Here is a 16,018-nt window from a genome sequence, read left to right as displayed (position 1 = left end):
CGCTGCAGGCTTTGGGATTATAATCCCATAGGAGATGTCAGAAATTAATGTACATCTGTCCATGTTCAGGACTGAGAAAAACACTGACTGATTGATTGACTGACTGATTGATTGATTGATTGATTGATTGATTGATTGATTGATTGATTGATTGATTGATTAACTGATTGATTTCGTGAAATTTTATTGAGCAGAGGGTAGTTGCATGGCAGTCCATTACTCCATTTACGCATCACAAGGGGAAAAACACACATACTAAAAAAGGAATGACAAAAAAAGCCTTGTTAAAGAACACATGAAATTCATTTGTTATAATTAATAATCACTACGAACCCTAAAAGCCAATAAGAATCCTTTGAAAGGTATTTAAAACTTTATACAAGATTAATAACGCATTTGAAAACTTTTATAAAAACTTGTACACACCGCAGATCAATCCGTCAGAGCAAAGTATTGACTCATTTCTTAATAATGTAAACCTACCCAGGCTAAATGAGGATCAAATCACAAACTTAGATTCTCCGCTCTCGCTGTCTGAACTTCATGAAGCTCTGTTACTTATGCCCAATGGTAAAGCACCAGGGCCTGACGGCTTTCCTGCTGAGTTTTATAAAGAATTCTGGGAACAACTGGCACCAACATTTTATAAAACGGTCACATCTATTAATGAGAGCCAATCAATGCCACCTAACATGAACTCAGCCAACATAATTCTTCTTCTAAAACCAGACAAAGATCCCACTAGTCCTTCAAGCTATCGCCCTATTTCTTTAATCAATGCAGATGTAAAAATTATCTGCAAAGCACTAGCACAGAGAATAGAAAAAATCACTCCTCACATAATTCACTTCGACCAAACTGGATTCATCAAAGGCAGACACTCGGATGATAATGTCCGTAGACTAGTTAATATAATAGACTTTGCCACCATTGAAAACCAGGAAATGACGGTACTATCGCTGGATGCTGAAAAAGCCTTTGACAGAGTAAATTGGAAGTTCCTTATTGCCGCCCTCCATAAGTTTGGTTTTGGAGAAGCATTCATCAATTGGATCAAAATATTATATCACAACCCCAATGCATCAGTTAGAACTAATAAACAGACTTCAAACAGGGTTTTTTCTTGGAAGAGGAACCAGACAGGGCTGCCCACTCTCTCCTTCTCTTTTTGCTATATTCATTGAGCCTTTAGCTGCAGCAATAAGACAGAATGAGAGCATTATAGGAATAAAAACCAAACACAGTCATCATAAAATTAGTCTTTATGCGGATGACATATTACTGTTTTTAAGGAATTTACATTCTGTAAATGAAACAGCAATGATCATAAATGAATTCTCCTCCATATCAGACTATTCCATTAATTGGAATAAGTCTGTTTTATTACCACTCAACAGGAATATGGAACAAAGACTCACAATTCCAGTTAAAACAGGAAATATAAAATATCTGGGTATCCACTTTTCCCCCAAACTATCAGAACTGGTGCAGCTAAACCACAACCCATTACTGAAAAGCATGCAGGACGATCTAACACGCTGGACCAACCTGCCTCTGTCCTTTATGGGCAAGGTAGCCACGGTTAAAATGAAAATCTTACCCAAGGTTAATTATCTCTTCTCAATGATTCCCACACAACCGCCATTAAAATGGTTCAAAACATTAGACTCATCCATATCAAGCTTTCTATGGAACAACAAACCTGCAAGAATTAGTCTAAAAACTTTAAAATCTGCAAAAAGCTGTGGAGGATTAGAATTACCTAACTTCCACAAATACTTTCTTGCAAATAGATTGCAATACATCTTAAAATGGTTAAAAAATAATCCAGAAACCAACTCATGGTTAGACTTGGAACAGGCGTTATGTGGAAAGATCAACCTGTCACAGCTACCATTTATTAGCCAAACAGTTAAAAAACAGGATTGTTTCAAAAGCATTAATATAAATGCCACTTTAACAGCCTGGTGGGAATTTCTCAAAATATCAAAATCATCAATTCAACCGTGCAAAATGACACCCATCTGGAACAACCCGGACATCCTTATTAACAAAAAAATGATTCACTTCCCAGCTTGGCAAGCAGGGGGCATAAAACAACTAGAGCACGTAATTATTGATAGAAGATTCATAACTCCCCAGGAACTTCAAGACAAACATGGAATAAATAACTTCTTGGAATATCAGCAACTTAAATCAAGTATTACTAAAAAGTATAAATTTAAAGACGACGATTTAAAGCTACCAGATGTAGTTACTACTCTGATTAATTTTTCAATGAATAGAACTCTCTCCAAAATATACAAACTTTTATGTAATTTAGATAACAATATTGCCCTTCCAACAAAAAAATGGGATGCAGATTTGAGCATCAGCACAGATGAAAGCTTCTGGTCAGAACTCTGTCTAAACACCTTTAAACTGACAAAAAGTCCAAATTTGCAGCTAATCCATCTCAAAACTCTTCCCAGAATTTACTACACTGGACAGAGGATGTTCAAGATGGGTCTCAGTAACTCAGATATTTGCGAGCACTGTGATAATAATCTAACCGACAGCTACATGCACGCACTGTGGTTCTGCACTCCTGTCCAGGCTCTCTGGCAGCAGGTATGTGCCGATTTATCAGTCTGGCTTAAGGTTTCAATCACAGCTTCACCGTCACTTTGTGTGCTTGGTGACATGAGTGCCATCGATATAAAAGAAGGATCAGCATCTATCATTTTCACAACTCTTTGTATTGCCAAAAAAACTATTTTAATAAATTGGAAAAACAAGAAAAATATAAACATAAGTCAACATAGAAATCTGCTGTTTGATCATATCAGCTTGGAAAAAATGTCAGCCCAAAGCTCAAGTAAATTTGAAAGAATTCGGTCTCTCTGGTCTCCTGTGGTTGACTCCATGACTTAAGGGGTGGGGGGCTTGGTCGTCGCTGCTCCTTGCCCTTCTGCCGTGGTTTGGGGTGGGGGTCGGGGCCTCCGGTGCCTGGCGGGGGCGGTGGGGGCTCCGTTGGTCGGGGGGTCGGGTCCGGTGCCTGGGTGGGGCGGGCTGGGGCGCTGCGTGGTCCTCTGGGCTTGTGGGGGGGTGGGGTGGTGGTCTGGCTTGGCTTGGGGGGGTGGTCCCTTTGCCTGCGCTGGGGGGGTTTGGCGGGGGGCCCTGCTCGGGGGGGGGGGCCCAGCGGCGCCGGATGGGCTGCCCATCTGCACCTGGGGCTGGGATCGGCCCTTCCCTGGCTCTGGGACGGGACAACCCTCTCGGGGCCCCCGGTCGCTCTGGGTGTCATCCGCTTCGGCTGCGGGGTCTGGGGTGGGGTGGGGTGGGGGGCTTGTCGGCCCTGTCCTGTGGGGGGGCGTTCTGGGGGGGAGGGGGGGGGCATTATTGGTACGGGTCGGGGGGGCTAACGGGTCGGGGTCTCCGCTGAGGCAATCAGTGGTTGCCTCGGCCGGTTGGCCTCCTCGGTCCCGTCAAGGCCTGACCAGAGCTCCTCTAGGGCCGGCGTCTGGGGGTGGGGGCCTGGGCTTGCTCCGGGGGGGGTGGCGCTATCTGGCTCCTCTCTCTCTGTGTGGGGTGGGTGGTGCCGGGCCTGGGGTGTCGGCGCCTCCGGGGGTGGGGCCCCTGGGCTGGGTGGCCCTGGCCTCTTTGCTGGGGGGGGGTTGGGGGACAGCTGTTCGACCACCGGGGGACAGTCTACCAGCTGTCCCCAACTTACCCCATTCCTCATATAACCTCATATTAGGGTGAGGGGGTGGGGGGTCTAGCCTGCAATGCGCCTTGGGGGGGGCTACTTTTTTTTTTTTTTTTTTTTCAACTTGTCCTGTCCAACAGCTAGGCAGACAGATGAGAGCTGAGGGCCTCTTGGGTTGGACATATTTTACCTTAACAAGAGGGGTTATTAATCTTCAGACAAACCAAAGGTATGTCTGAATAAACCCCTTTTGTAATTGAGGCCAAACTTTATTAATTTCAAACATGTCTGAAAATCTTTGGTGTTGGACCGGACGGAAAAGGAAAGAAGGGAAGAAGAGAGAGGGACGTTAGAGAGAGGGGGGGTAGGGGGTGATAATAGGAGGGGAAGGGGGATAAGACCATGAAGCAGCATAAAGCAACAAGTTTACTGGTTGTTTATCATTATGGTAAGGTTCAAATGTAAAAAAAAACAAAAAAAAGGGCGGAGCCTGTCCACACACACACTCAAATGTTATAAACAGACCTGTTAGTTGCAAAAATGTCCACCTGTCGACATGTACACAAAACAGATAGTGTTCACACGCATACTTATGCCTTAAAACCAACTAGTGTGAAATATTTCAGTCATTCAGTCTGTTGAGCTAACACCTGTGCTCAGGTGAGTGTTTATGTTCTTCTAAAATGGATGGTGGAACGTGAAAAGAAGGAGGGAGAGTGCCCAGCCATCCCCACCCCAAGACCCCCACCGCACCAGCAGCGGCAGCCGGAATCCCCCCAACGCCACACGGGAACCGGCAGGGAACAACCGCCGCCCGGGCGACCAAGCCCGCCACCCAGGCCAGGGCCAGCAGGGCCGCCGCAAGGCCCCCAGAGCCAGAGAGCAGGGGTGCACGGAGGGAAAGAGGGCGCCGCCCCAGCCCAACCAGGAAAGCAGCCCCCCCGCCGCGCCGGGAGAACCCAACGCAGGGCCCCACCGGAGAAGGACGCCCACAGCCCCAGACGAGCACCCCACCACCACCCAGAAGTTCCGGGCATCCCCCCGCCCCAACCCCAGGTACGAGCCAGGACCCCCCAAGAGAGACCCACTCCGCACTCCAGGCAGCCATCCGCCCGGCCCACGGTTGGTCCAGGGAGGAGCGAGGCAGGGGCCCGCCGCCCCCGCCCAGAAGGGGGGAACCCCGGGGAAAAAAGAGGGCCCACAAGGGGTGTTGTAAATATGGCCCGACCAGGCTCGGCCACAGTTGGAAATTTGGCGGGGCCCAGCACTCAGGAGCAAGGACCAGAACCCACCCCCCAGGGACACGAACACCCCCGGCTCAGATGTAATGTGAACCCCCCCACCGCGCGGAAAGAGCACCGCCGGGCCCAGGAAGCCGGCACCCCGGGGACACAGCCGCCGTTGCAAAGGGGCCCGTTCCCCCCACCAGGGATGGGGCAGGGGACAGATGGTCCTAGGTCCCACCTTCCTTGCAAAATGTGTGTGCGTGTATGTGTGTTTGAGAGGGTGTGTGTGTGCATGTGTGTGTGTTTATGTTGGGATGTCTATATTGAGGGGGGAGGGGTGTGTGTACTAAGGGGGGTGCGGTTAAAATTGGCGGGTAGGGAACTAAGGGGACGTCTCCTGATTACTCACAGTGACGTCCCCTCACCCTCGGGGGGGGGGGGGGGGGCTACTTGGCAGTGGCCCCCTCCTATGGTTGCCGTATGGAGTTGGCCCCCCCTCTTTCGGTTTTATTTGCACCTTAGACATGAAGGGTCCTTGGTAGGGGGGGTGCTTGGACATCACTGCAAGCAAGCAGCACATGTCCTCCTGGCACCCTACCCGCCAATTTTAACCGCACCTTAGACATTTAGGGCCCCTTGGTGGGGTTGGGGCGGGGGGATGCCCGGAACTCCTGGGTGGTGGCGGGGTGCTCGTCTGGGGCTGTGGGCGTCCTTCTCCGGTGGGGCCCTGTGTTGGGCTCTTCCGGCGCGGCGGGGGGGCTGCTTTCCTGGCTGGGCTGGGGCGGCGCTCTCTCTCCCTCCGCGCCTCCCTGCTCTCTGGCTCTGGGGGCCTCGCGGCGGTCCTGCTTGCCCTGGCCTGGGTGGCGGTCTTGGTCGCCCGGGGGGCGGTCGCTCCCTGCCTGTTCCCGTGTGCCGTTGGGGGGATTCCGGCTGCCGCTGCTGCTGTGGCGGGGGTCTGGGTGTGGGGGTGGCTGGGCGCTCCTCCTCCTTCTTTTCACATTCCACCATCCATTTTAGAAGAACATAAACACTCACCTGAGCACAGGTGTTAGCTCACTTTGCACTTATAGTTTGCATGATTGAATGAATGAAAGATTTCACACTAGTTGGTTTAAAGGCATAGGTATACGTTCGTGAACACTATCTGTTTTGTGTACATGTTGACATGTGAACATTTTTTTGCAGCTAGCAGGTGTGTTGATAATATTTGAGTGTGTGTGAACAGGCCCCGCCCTTTTTGTACTACATTTGAACTGTACCGTAATGATAAACAACCAGTAAACCTGTCTGCTCTATGCTGCTTCATGGTCTTACCCCCCCCCCTCTCACTATCACCCCCACCCCCCCCTCTGACATCCCTCCCTCTTCTTCCCTTCTTTCCTTTTCCGTCCGGTCCAACACCAAAGATTTTCAATCATGGTTGAAATGAATAAAAGTTTGGCCTCAATTACAAAAGGGGTTTGTTCAGTCATACCTTTGGTTTGTCTGAAGATTAATAACCCCTCTTGTTAAAGTAAAATATGTCCAACACAAGAGGCCCTCAGCTCTCATCTGCCTGCCTAGCTGTTGGACAGGACAAGTTAAAAAAAAAAAAAGAAATAAAACTTTATACAAATTTAAAGTCAAACACACATGCAAAAATAAACACACAATAATAAAGTGATTTGACATTTGGTCGCTGTACACATCAGCCCAAGGCGTTTGCCTGTCTGACCCCTGACCTGCTGTTCAGTATCTTAAAACCTAAGACAGCACAAGACGTATGCGTGCAAATGTCAGTGAATGTTTGATTTTTGCAGGATATAACCTAGAATTTTGCTGTGCATTTTGCTAGCTTTTAATTCATGCAAGTTTTAAAATGCCCGTAAAAATTGCTCCTATCGAAATGAGTGAGAGAAGTTAATTGGGTATTTTAACTAATTGCCTGGTGCTCGATTTGTCGTCTATTCTTTTAATTCACCTTAGATATAAAATGCACATAATTCAATGCAGTTAACTTGATGATTTGGAGATAATTGCGTTGTCTTGGTTTTCTGGGTGAAGCAGAAAGTTTGCCTAAACATGGAAATCACTGAGAGCATATGAATGTATCAGACTGCAGCGTAATCCCGAAGGCCTCATTTTGAGCATGATGATGAAATGATCCGCCGCTTAACAAAAGGAAGCAGTTTCATTAAATCTGCAACAGATCTGCCGGGAAACTCCTCACCTTAACCAAAACCTTTTATGAGAGGGAAAGTGCTGCATCCAGAGCATTTTATTCCTTCAGAAAATCCCTCCTTTGTGCTGAAACGGAGCAGATGGTTCTCTGGGAGGGAACAAGAGCATCAGCAGAACTAATTTCTGCTCCGGCTCTGGCAGACTCTCCAGCCTCCTGCTCGGTCCTTAACCAGCACAACAGCTGGTGGTGAATTAAACGCCAGTTAAGACTCATTTTAAAGCCATTAGCCTCTTGAAGTCTCGCATGGTGAACCCTCTCACATTATCCCACCGATCACTGATTCAAAGAGCAGAAAACAACCAAGGACGTGTCTCTGCTGAAGAGACAACTAGTTTAAGCCTAACAAGACCTTCTAAAACCTGAGTGTAAACAATTAACCTGTTAAGAGAGATGCCTCTCATCTGTCTGCTCAGCCTCCAGGGGAGGGACTCGAAGCAGGGAGCCTCAGACAGAGAGGAAACTAAAAACCAAGCAGAACTTTAGGGGGAAAAAAATTTAGAACTTTTATTTGTTAAACTTCAACAGATTTTCATTACATTAAGAAATAACAAATGTCTACAACAGAAATCTAATGGAAGTCCAGATTTTTAAAAGTCACATATGTAAAAAAGTCCCAAAACACAAAACTGTAATTAATAAAATACAAAGTTAAAGCTTTTTTCCCACAATTAATAAAATACAAAGTTAAAGCTTTTTTCACACAATCTAATGAATAAAATAAACAAAATAAAAGATTTTTCTACACATTTTAATGAACAAATACACACACAAAAAAGCTTTCTACACACATTTCAATGAAAATACAAAAAATAAAAACTTTTTCCACACATTCTAATGAATATATACGGCCCCAGCTCTGCAAGTCATTCACTAGGCCCCCGTGTGGTTCTGGGATTTCTGCTCACCGTTCTTGTGATCATTTTGACCCCACAGGTGAGCCCCAGATGTAGGGGGATTATCAGTGGTCTTGTCTGTCTTCCATTTCCTAATAATTGCTCCCACAGTTGATTTCTTCACACCAAGCTGCTTACCTTTTGCAGATTCAGTCTTCCCAGCCTGGTGCAGGTCAATTATTTGGTTTCTGGTGTCCTCTGACAGCTATTTGGTCTTAGCCATAGTGGAGTTTAGGGTGTGACAGTATGAGGTCGTTGACGGGTGTCTTTTATATAGATAATGAATGCAAACTGGTGCCATTAATAAGGTAAAGAGTGGAGGGGAGAAGACTTTTTTTACAGAAGAAGTTACGGGTCTGTGAGAAACAGAAATCTTGCTTGTTTGTAGGTGAAAAAATACTTATTTTCCACCATAATTTACAAATACATTTTTAAAAATCAGACAATGTGATTTTCTGGATTCTATTTATCATTTTGTCTTCATAGTTGAGGTAGGATGAAAATTACAGGCCTGTCTTATGTTTTATAAGTGGGAGAACTTGCAAAATTGGTGGCTGACTAAATACTTCTTTGCCCCACTGAATATAGCTCAAGGGCAGGAACAAAACTCGGACAATAATAATTTGCGCGCTGCCTGTTACCAGATACCCTGCAGGAATAATAAGATGGCCAAAGGAAGAAATACAACCCACGGTCCTTAAGACACGAAAACTCCTCTCTGTACATGGAGGGTTCCATCACAAATCCAGCATCCTGAGACTGTATGCCATACGCAAGGAAGGACGCAGAGGACTAGTGCGCGTGGAAACCACTATCCAGGATGAAACATCCAAGATCCATGAGTACATCAAGCTCAAGGCCCCAACTGACAGTGTGCTCAGTGAATGTCTCAGGCAATGGAGAGCAGAGGATGCAGTGCTGGAGGACAGATCCTCATGGGAGGACAAACCCCTGCATGGGATGTACCACCATAACTTAAGTGGACGATATCAAGAAGTCCTACCAATGGCTAGAAAGGGTTGGCCCACAGGACAGCACTGAAGCGCTCATCCTGGCAGGAACAAACCCTGAGCACTAGAGCGATAGAGGCTCAGATCTATCACACCAGACAAGACCCAAGTTGTAGGCTGTGCAAAGAGGCGCCTGAAACAATCCAGCACATAACTGCAGGGTGTAAGATGCTGGCAGGGAAAGCACCAAAGCACCCCTCAAGCTCCCAGGCCTCTGGTAGAGGACCCGAGCTTGGAGGAGTAACCCCCCACGGAAGGGTGGTTTCTCAAGTAAGCGTTTGGGCCTTCAAGGAAGGTAGAAAAGCTCTGTTTAAGTGTACGCCATTTACTATATATATAGTTTTTACTATATACTAGTTTACTATATACATACATACATGCATATATATATATTTATCTATTTATTTATTTCAGTTTGCATCTATTTCACTGTCCCTGTTTTGTTTCATGACATTTCATCTTCAGAGTTCAGACAGATCTTGTTCGTTGTGGTTTATATTAAGGAATTCTGTGCTTGTGCTGCACACCACAACTGTTGCTCAAAAACAGAATTCAAAAGTGTTTCAGAGCTTCCCCCAACTTTAGTTGCTTTGGGGTTTCTTTTGTGCCTCGGCTTTGGGAGAAGTGCAGAATTGGGCCTTTGAAATGAACTTCTCAGGATGAAACTCTGCTGGCAGCAAAGAGACCATGAATTTTCATCACCGTGAGAGTGTGAGAACATCCTTAGCCTTCTGAATTCCTACAATAAAAGTAAAACTTGACCGAAGCGATTAGCCCGTGTCGCTGACAAATATGAGAAATGGCTCGCCTCGGTGTCCCATCGCAGCCTGGGGACACTTGTGACACAGAGCACGCTCATTGAATGCTCATTAGCTGAGGATTGGTCATGGGAGCTCAGAGCAGCACATCGCTGTGCTAACAATCTTCCCCTTTATGAGAGCTTCAATTCCTCCTTTCACAGCCCATTCTGCCCTAATCGTGTTGGAGCCTCATAATGTTCTGTGGGCCTTCAGCGCGAGACTTAAAGCACCTGGCAGGTTGTTTAGAGGGGAGCTTGTAAATGCCTGTGGTTAAAACGGGTCCAAACACAAGCTAAGCAGTGCCGGGGGAAACAGGAGGCCGAGCGATGTGCCTGTCAAGATAAGTTTTCATTTTGGAAACTGGGAGAAAGAGAAGTGGAGGGGCAGAAAGTGACCCAGCAGTTCCACCAACCTGTTGTTTGGCAGTCCTCAGAGGATCTGGACTACGGTGGACTAGAAGTGCAGATCACACCAACAAATCACTCAATGCAAAGACGTATCAAAGACTTCAACGATAATTGAAAAAGAAAAACAAATAATAAAAGCATTACATTGTAGTACTTGAAAGAAAATTCTAGAAACTAAAACTGAATTGTAAAAAAAAAAAAGAAATGTTTCAGAAAACAAAAGTAATTTCCAGATGTTAAATGATGTTAAATGCTAAAAAACTAAAAACCAGAACTATGGGAGACGCTGATTGGAAGATGACGTTTGTCCATCATTTTAACCAAAGTTATTTCACATGAAGCAAAACTAGATATGGTTCGTAATCATGAAACTTATGTTAGTGTGCTTCCTTTAAAAAAATGTTTGACAAAACCTAAATGACAAAAATCAAACAAAACAACATAAATTAACATCTAAACTATCCAGTTTCAGGGAAAACTTAATATTTATTGCTGTATTTTTCTTTGACGATTGTTTGGTAGTGGATGGATGAATTTTTTTAAAAATCCGCTCTTTTGATTTTTATTAGAGCTCCAATTTCCACATTTTAACAACAATGGATTTTTTGATTGATAGGTTGGTGGAAACATGAGTGGTCCTGCAGGGATTTAGTGAGGATGACCCATAACAGTCTGAACACAAGAGGAAGAGTTACACAATCATCAAAGTCCCACTTTGATTAACTTTTGATTTCAAAGCCTTTCCAGTGTTCTTTTGATTATGATTATGCCGTTTTCAGCCAAAACAAAATAAAAAACCTGCGTTGACAGTTTCTGCAGAGTGGCAGTAGTTCATTAGAAATTCACCTCTGAGTTGTGGCCGGTAACGTTTGTGTTGAGTAAGCCTGTCCTACTTGCCATCATCCATATGTTTACGTGCTCTTCAACTAGCTTTCAGCCCCTCACAACCCCAACATAGCATCACTGGTGCAACAAAAATGGCAAGCAATTTCTGAGCTATCCTCCCACTGACTGTGGCACCTGCATCTCTGAGCTTTTTCCAACATCATTTTTCCATCTCTTCCTGATTCACAACAATTTGAAAAAGGAGATACTGCAATTTTGAGCTTAATTTTCTGTCGGCCATGAAAAATGACAAGAACATGTTAAAAACTTGATTTTCATTGGAATGGGTCTATAAGAAAACAAAATAACGAGGCCATCCGTCAAAGAAAAACTTCTGTTGCTCCAAACACAAAATGGAAAAAAACAACAGAAATATCAGGAGCATGTGACAGAGCCTATGCTTGCAGCATGAAATAAATATGGGGCCTTCCGGTTCGTCCTCGAGTGAATGGGAGGCAGAACTCCACTGTACAATAATATCCTCCACCAAATAGTTACACACAGCAAGATCCTCTTCACTCCACTGTGATGTGAGCAGTCCATAAATCCAATGGTTCTCAAAAATCAACTCCAATAACAACAAAAAACAAAATATCTCTAACAGACCAGGCCACAGAAATTCAACACAGTAACAACCTCCAGGAATCCCCACTGACAGCCACAACAACCACTAAAACAGGCCACACAAACAGAAACAGCAGGATATATGCAGGTATTAACAGGTGAGGCAGAGGAAGAGTGATGACAAGAAGCTGGAGCAGAAGACCAATCAGTAGGCTGGGAGCAGAACAGCTTCCAACAGAGCTTTCCCTCCTGAAGAAGCAGACAGTAAAATGAGTCATTCAGAAGAAACTTCTTTTAGCAGATTCACATTTGATCCAATCTCATCATGACCTTTGACAGAATTTTTTTAATTCCTCTTTCATGACCTTCCTCTGAAGTGTTGTGCTACGTATACACACTTTTAGTATATGGTGTTCACACAGGTCTGTCGCTACCCGATACCAGCACATATACCTACAGTTGGAGGTGAGAAATGTCAAAGCGGGAAAAATCTGGTAAATCTTGCTCCAGGCTTTTTGTATCACAGCGGTATTCTGAAATATGAAAGACTTGGTGTTGTTTAATTCCGTCCGGGCGTAAACCGCCACAATTAATTTCTTCTCCATGATCAATTTTCTTCTTCTTCCACTTTCGGCTTCTCCCATCAGGGGTCGCCACAGCGAACGAGTCGCATGGTAAATTTGGCAATGTTTTACGCCGGATGCCCTTCCTGACGCAACCTTCTCAAACCGGGCTTGGGACCGGCAGAGGTAGAGAAGGGAACAGGGAGCAGCCCGGAGTCGAACCCGGGTTTCACGGACGGAAGGCGCCGCAAACCAGCACGAGCTAAACTGGCTCTCTCCATGATCAATTTTGAAACATTTAAAACTTCTTTCAATGACGCCATCACTACCAAATTGGAGTCCTTGATTGGTCAAAGTTCAACTGTGCGCTCAATGGCCGCTTGTTTTTCTTTACGTTGAGCCCGAAAACAGACTTAAAAACTTGCGAAGCGTGAACTTGAGAGTTTTGAATGTGGAAACCCGAAATGTGCGTTTACTTGGACTCTTCATTGGAAGCGGCCGCTTTCAAAGAAGAGTCCAAGCGGCCTGGTTGCCGAGGGCAATGTGTACGTAACTTTAGAGGAAGGTTGTGCAAAAGTTTTACTTCTGTTTTCGGTTTTATGAGTCTCACTGTTTCCTTGTGTAATTTTTGAGAATCTTTGGGTAAAACCTCAACTTTTGACATTTGCAAACCCATTTAGCCCCCTAATCCTTCTCTTCACTTCAGCCACGCCTCTTCCACTGACCCAGAAGAAGAAACTAGTTGATGAACAAACATCAGATCAGTTTCTCTGCAGATCTCTGCAAGTTTCAAAAGAGAGGCTGTTTGATGCTGTTTCTTCTTGCTGTGATTCCGTTTACTTTTAAACGTCATTTTAAGTTCACATAGAAAAGTTTTTCTCATACTTCCTGTCTTGCTGCCTCATGCATAGAATTATACAAATAGCCATTCATTTCTGCTGCTGGCCCTTTGAGAGTTTGGAGGATTTTGTTTTAGCTCTGGGGGGCTTGAAGGAGCCTGGGGAAGCACCTTGTCCAAAGGCTGTATTAAGCCGGACTGACGGGTTGAGCGTAGGGTTGAGGGTGCAGACTGAGAGCTAGCTGAGGTGAACAGACCGAGGTTAGAGCGCGGCGTGAAGAAGAATACAGCCAGTCTTATTTCTGAGGCGGCTGAATGCAGGGACGCCAGCGCAGAGCTGCGCGGCCAGCAGGTATTGAGGCGGGCCACGCCACATAATTGGATTGAATGCTGGCCACGGTATTTATGTCACTTCTCGTCTTGTCAATCCCATAACAGGCATGGCAGCAGCGTGGGGATCTCCCATGGTGACGGGACTTTGCCTTATTCACACAGAAAGGAGAGAAAAGAGCCAAGCCTCATTTAATTCACGTTTAATTCTCACTCAAACCGTTTTAAGGCAGATGATATTTGCATAACAGGGAAAAAAGGACTCTGCCTTTTCAGCGATGCTGTGAGTGTGAGAGGGAACAGGAACAGTGTTGTAATTGAAAGAGTATAGTAGGCTTATATATGCATACGCTGAGGGGCAGGCGTTCTCCCACGGCTCTGCAGACAGGCTCCAGCTCACCGCTGCTCATCCACTTTTCCCGTCTGTAACAGCATTTCTGCAAATTCTCCACAAACACAAACTGTTCCACAGCAAGAAGTCTGACCCCACACTTTCCGCTGCACACAGCAACTCTGAAAACAAGCAACACGAGCAACTACAGCAACAAGTTTAAAATACACAACAAATAACCTTCAGAGATGTTGACTGGGTGGGAGCGAACATGGGCAAGGGAGGTGCTGTTGGGGTTCAAACCCCACCAGCAGAGAAGAATAAAAAGCCTCTGAGAAACGTAAGTTGAGAAATCCTCTCTGTTGGAAGGCCGAGGCTGACACAACGGACAGGCGGGCGCCTCCATCAGGTCCGAAATCCTCCAACACCCCTAAAGTACTGGTGTCAAGCCAGCCCTCTCTCGTCGAACGGCTGTCAAGTGAGCCCTCTCTTAAAAACAGTGTGCCGCGTTCTTCCGTACATTACGGTAACAGCAAGAAGTCATATTTTTTAAAAGTAAAAACATAGTATAAGAACTGTCATTACATTTATATGTATATACAAACATGCCCCCGTATAAATATATATCTATATCTATGTATATATTTAAAAGTCTGAGTAAATTTCAAAAAAAAAACACAATTCAAATCATGAATTGAGGAGTACTTATAATGTTGACATGGGTCTAAAAATTCTGCTAGTTTTCAGAGAGTCATTTCACTTCTCACTGATAGTGCCCCACCTGGTGGTGTCACATAATAAGTTTCAGAGGGATCTGATGTGGAATTTCAAAATAAAACCCAATTGAAATCTGCTATAAATGTGTTTTTCCAAAGGTTCACATACGTCTAAAAAGAAAACTGCTAGTTTTCAGAGAGTCATTTCACTTCTCATTGATAGTATCCTACCTGGTGATGTCACATAATAAGTTTCAGGCAGATCTGATGTGGAATTTCAAAATAAAACCCAAGTGAAATCTGCTATAAATGTGTTTTTGCCATAGGTTCACATACGTGTAAAAAGAAAACTGCTAGTTTTCAGAGAGTCATTTTACTTCTCACTGATAGTATCTTACCTGGTGATGTCACATAATAAGTTTCAGGCAGATCTGATGTGGAATTTCAAAATAAAACCCTATTGAAATTTGCTATAAATGTGTTTTTGCCATGTGTTCACATACGTCTAAAAAGAAAACTGCTTGTTTTCAGAGAGTCATTTCACTTCTCACTGATAGTATCCCACCTGGTGATGTGACAAGAGAAGGTAGGATACTAGGTAGGATACTATCAGTGAGAAGTGAAATGACTCTCTGAAAACTAGCAGTTTTCTTTTTAGACGTATGTGAACCTATGGAAAAACACATTTATAGCAGATTTCAATTGGGTTTTATTTTGAAATTCCACATCAGATCTGCCTGAAACTTACTATGTGACATCACCAGGTAGGATACTATCAGTGAGAAGTGAAATGACTCTCTGAAAACTAGCAGTTTTCTTTTTAGACGTATGTGAACACAAGGCAAAAACACATTTATAGCAGATTTCAATTGGGTTTTATTTTGAAATTCCACATCAGATCCCTCTGAAACTTTTCTTGTGACATCACCAGGTAGGATACTATCAGTGAGAAGTGAAATGACTCTCTGAAAACTAGCAGTTTTCTTTTTTGGCGTATGTGAACCTATGGAAAAACACATTTATAGCAGATTTCACTTGGGTTTCATTTTGAAATTCCACATCAGATCTGTCTGAAACTTATTATGTGACATCACCAGGTAAGATACTATCAGTGAGAAGTGAAATGACTCTCTGAAAACTAGCAGTTTTCTTTTTAGACGTATGTGAACACATGGCAAAAACACATTTATAGCAGATTTCACTTGGGTTTTATTTTGAAATTCCACATCAGATCTGTCTGAAACCTATTATGTGACATCACCAGGTTGGATACTATCAATGAGAAGTGAAATGACTCTCTGAAAACAAGCAGTTTTCTTTTTAGACATACGTGAACTTATGGCAAAAACACACTTATAGCCGATTTCAATTGGGTTTTATTTTGAAATTCCACATCAGATCCCTCTGAAACTTCTCTTGTCACATCACCAGGTAGGATACTATCAGTGAGAAGTGAAATGACTCTCTGAAAACTAGCAGTTTTACTTTTAGACATATGTGAACCTATGGCAAAAACACATTTATAGCAGATTTCACTTGGGTTTTA

This window comes from Oryzias latipes, chromosome 6, assembly GCF_002234675.1.
Source record: "Oryzias latipes chromosome 6, ASM223467v1".
Taxonomy (NCBI): Eukaryota; Metazoa; Chordata; class Actinopteri; order Beloniformes; family Adrianichthyidae; genus Oryzias; species Oryzias latipes.
The sequence above is the reverse complement of the archived record's forward strand: the minus strand, read 5'-3'. Positions refer to the sequence as shown.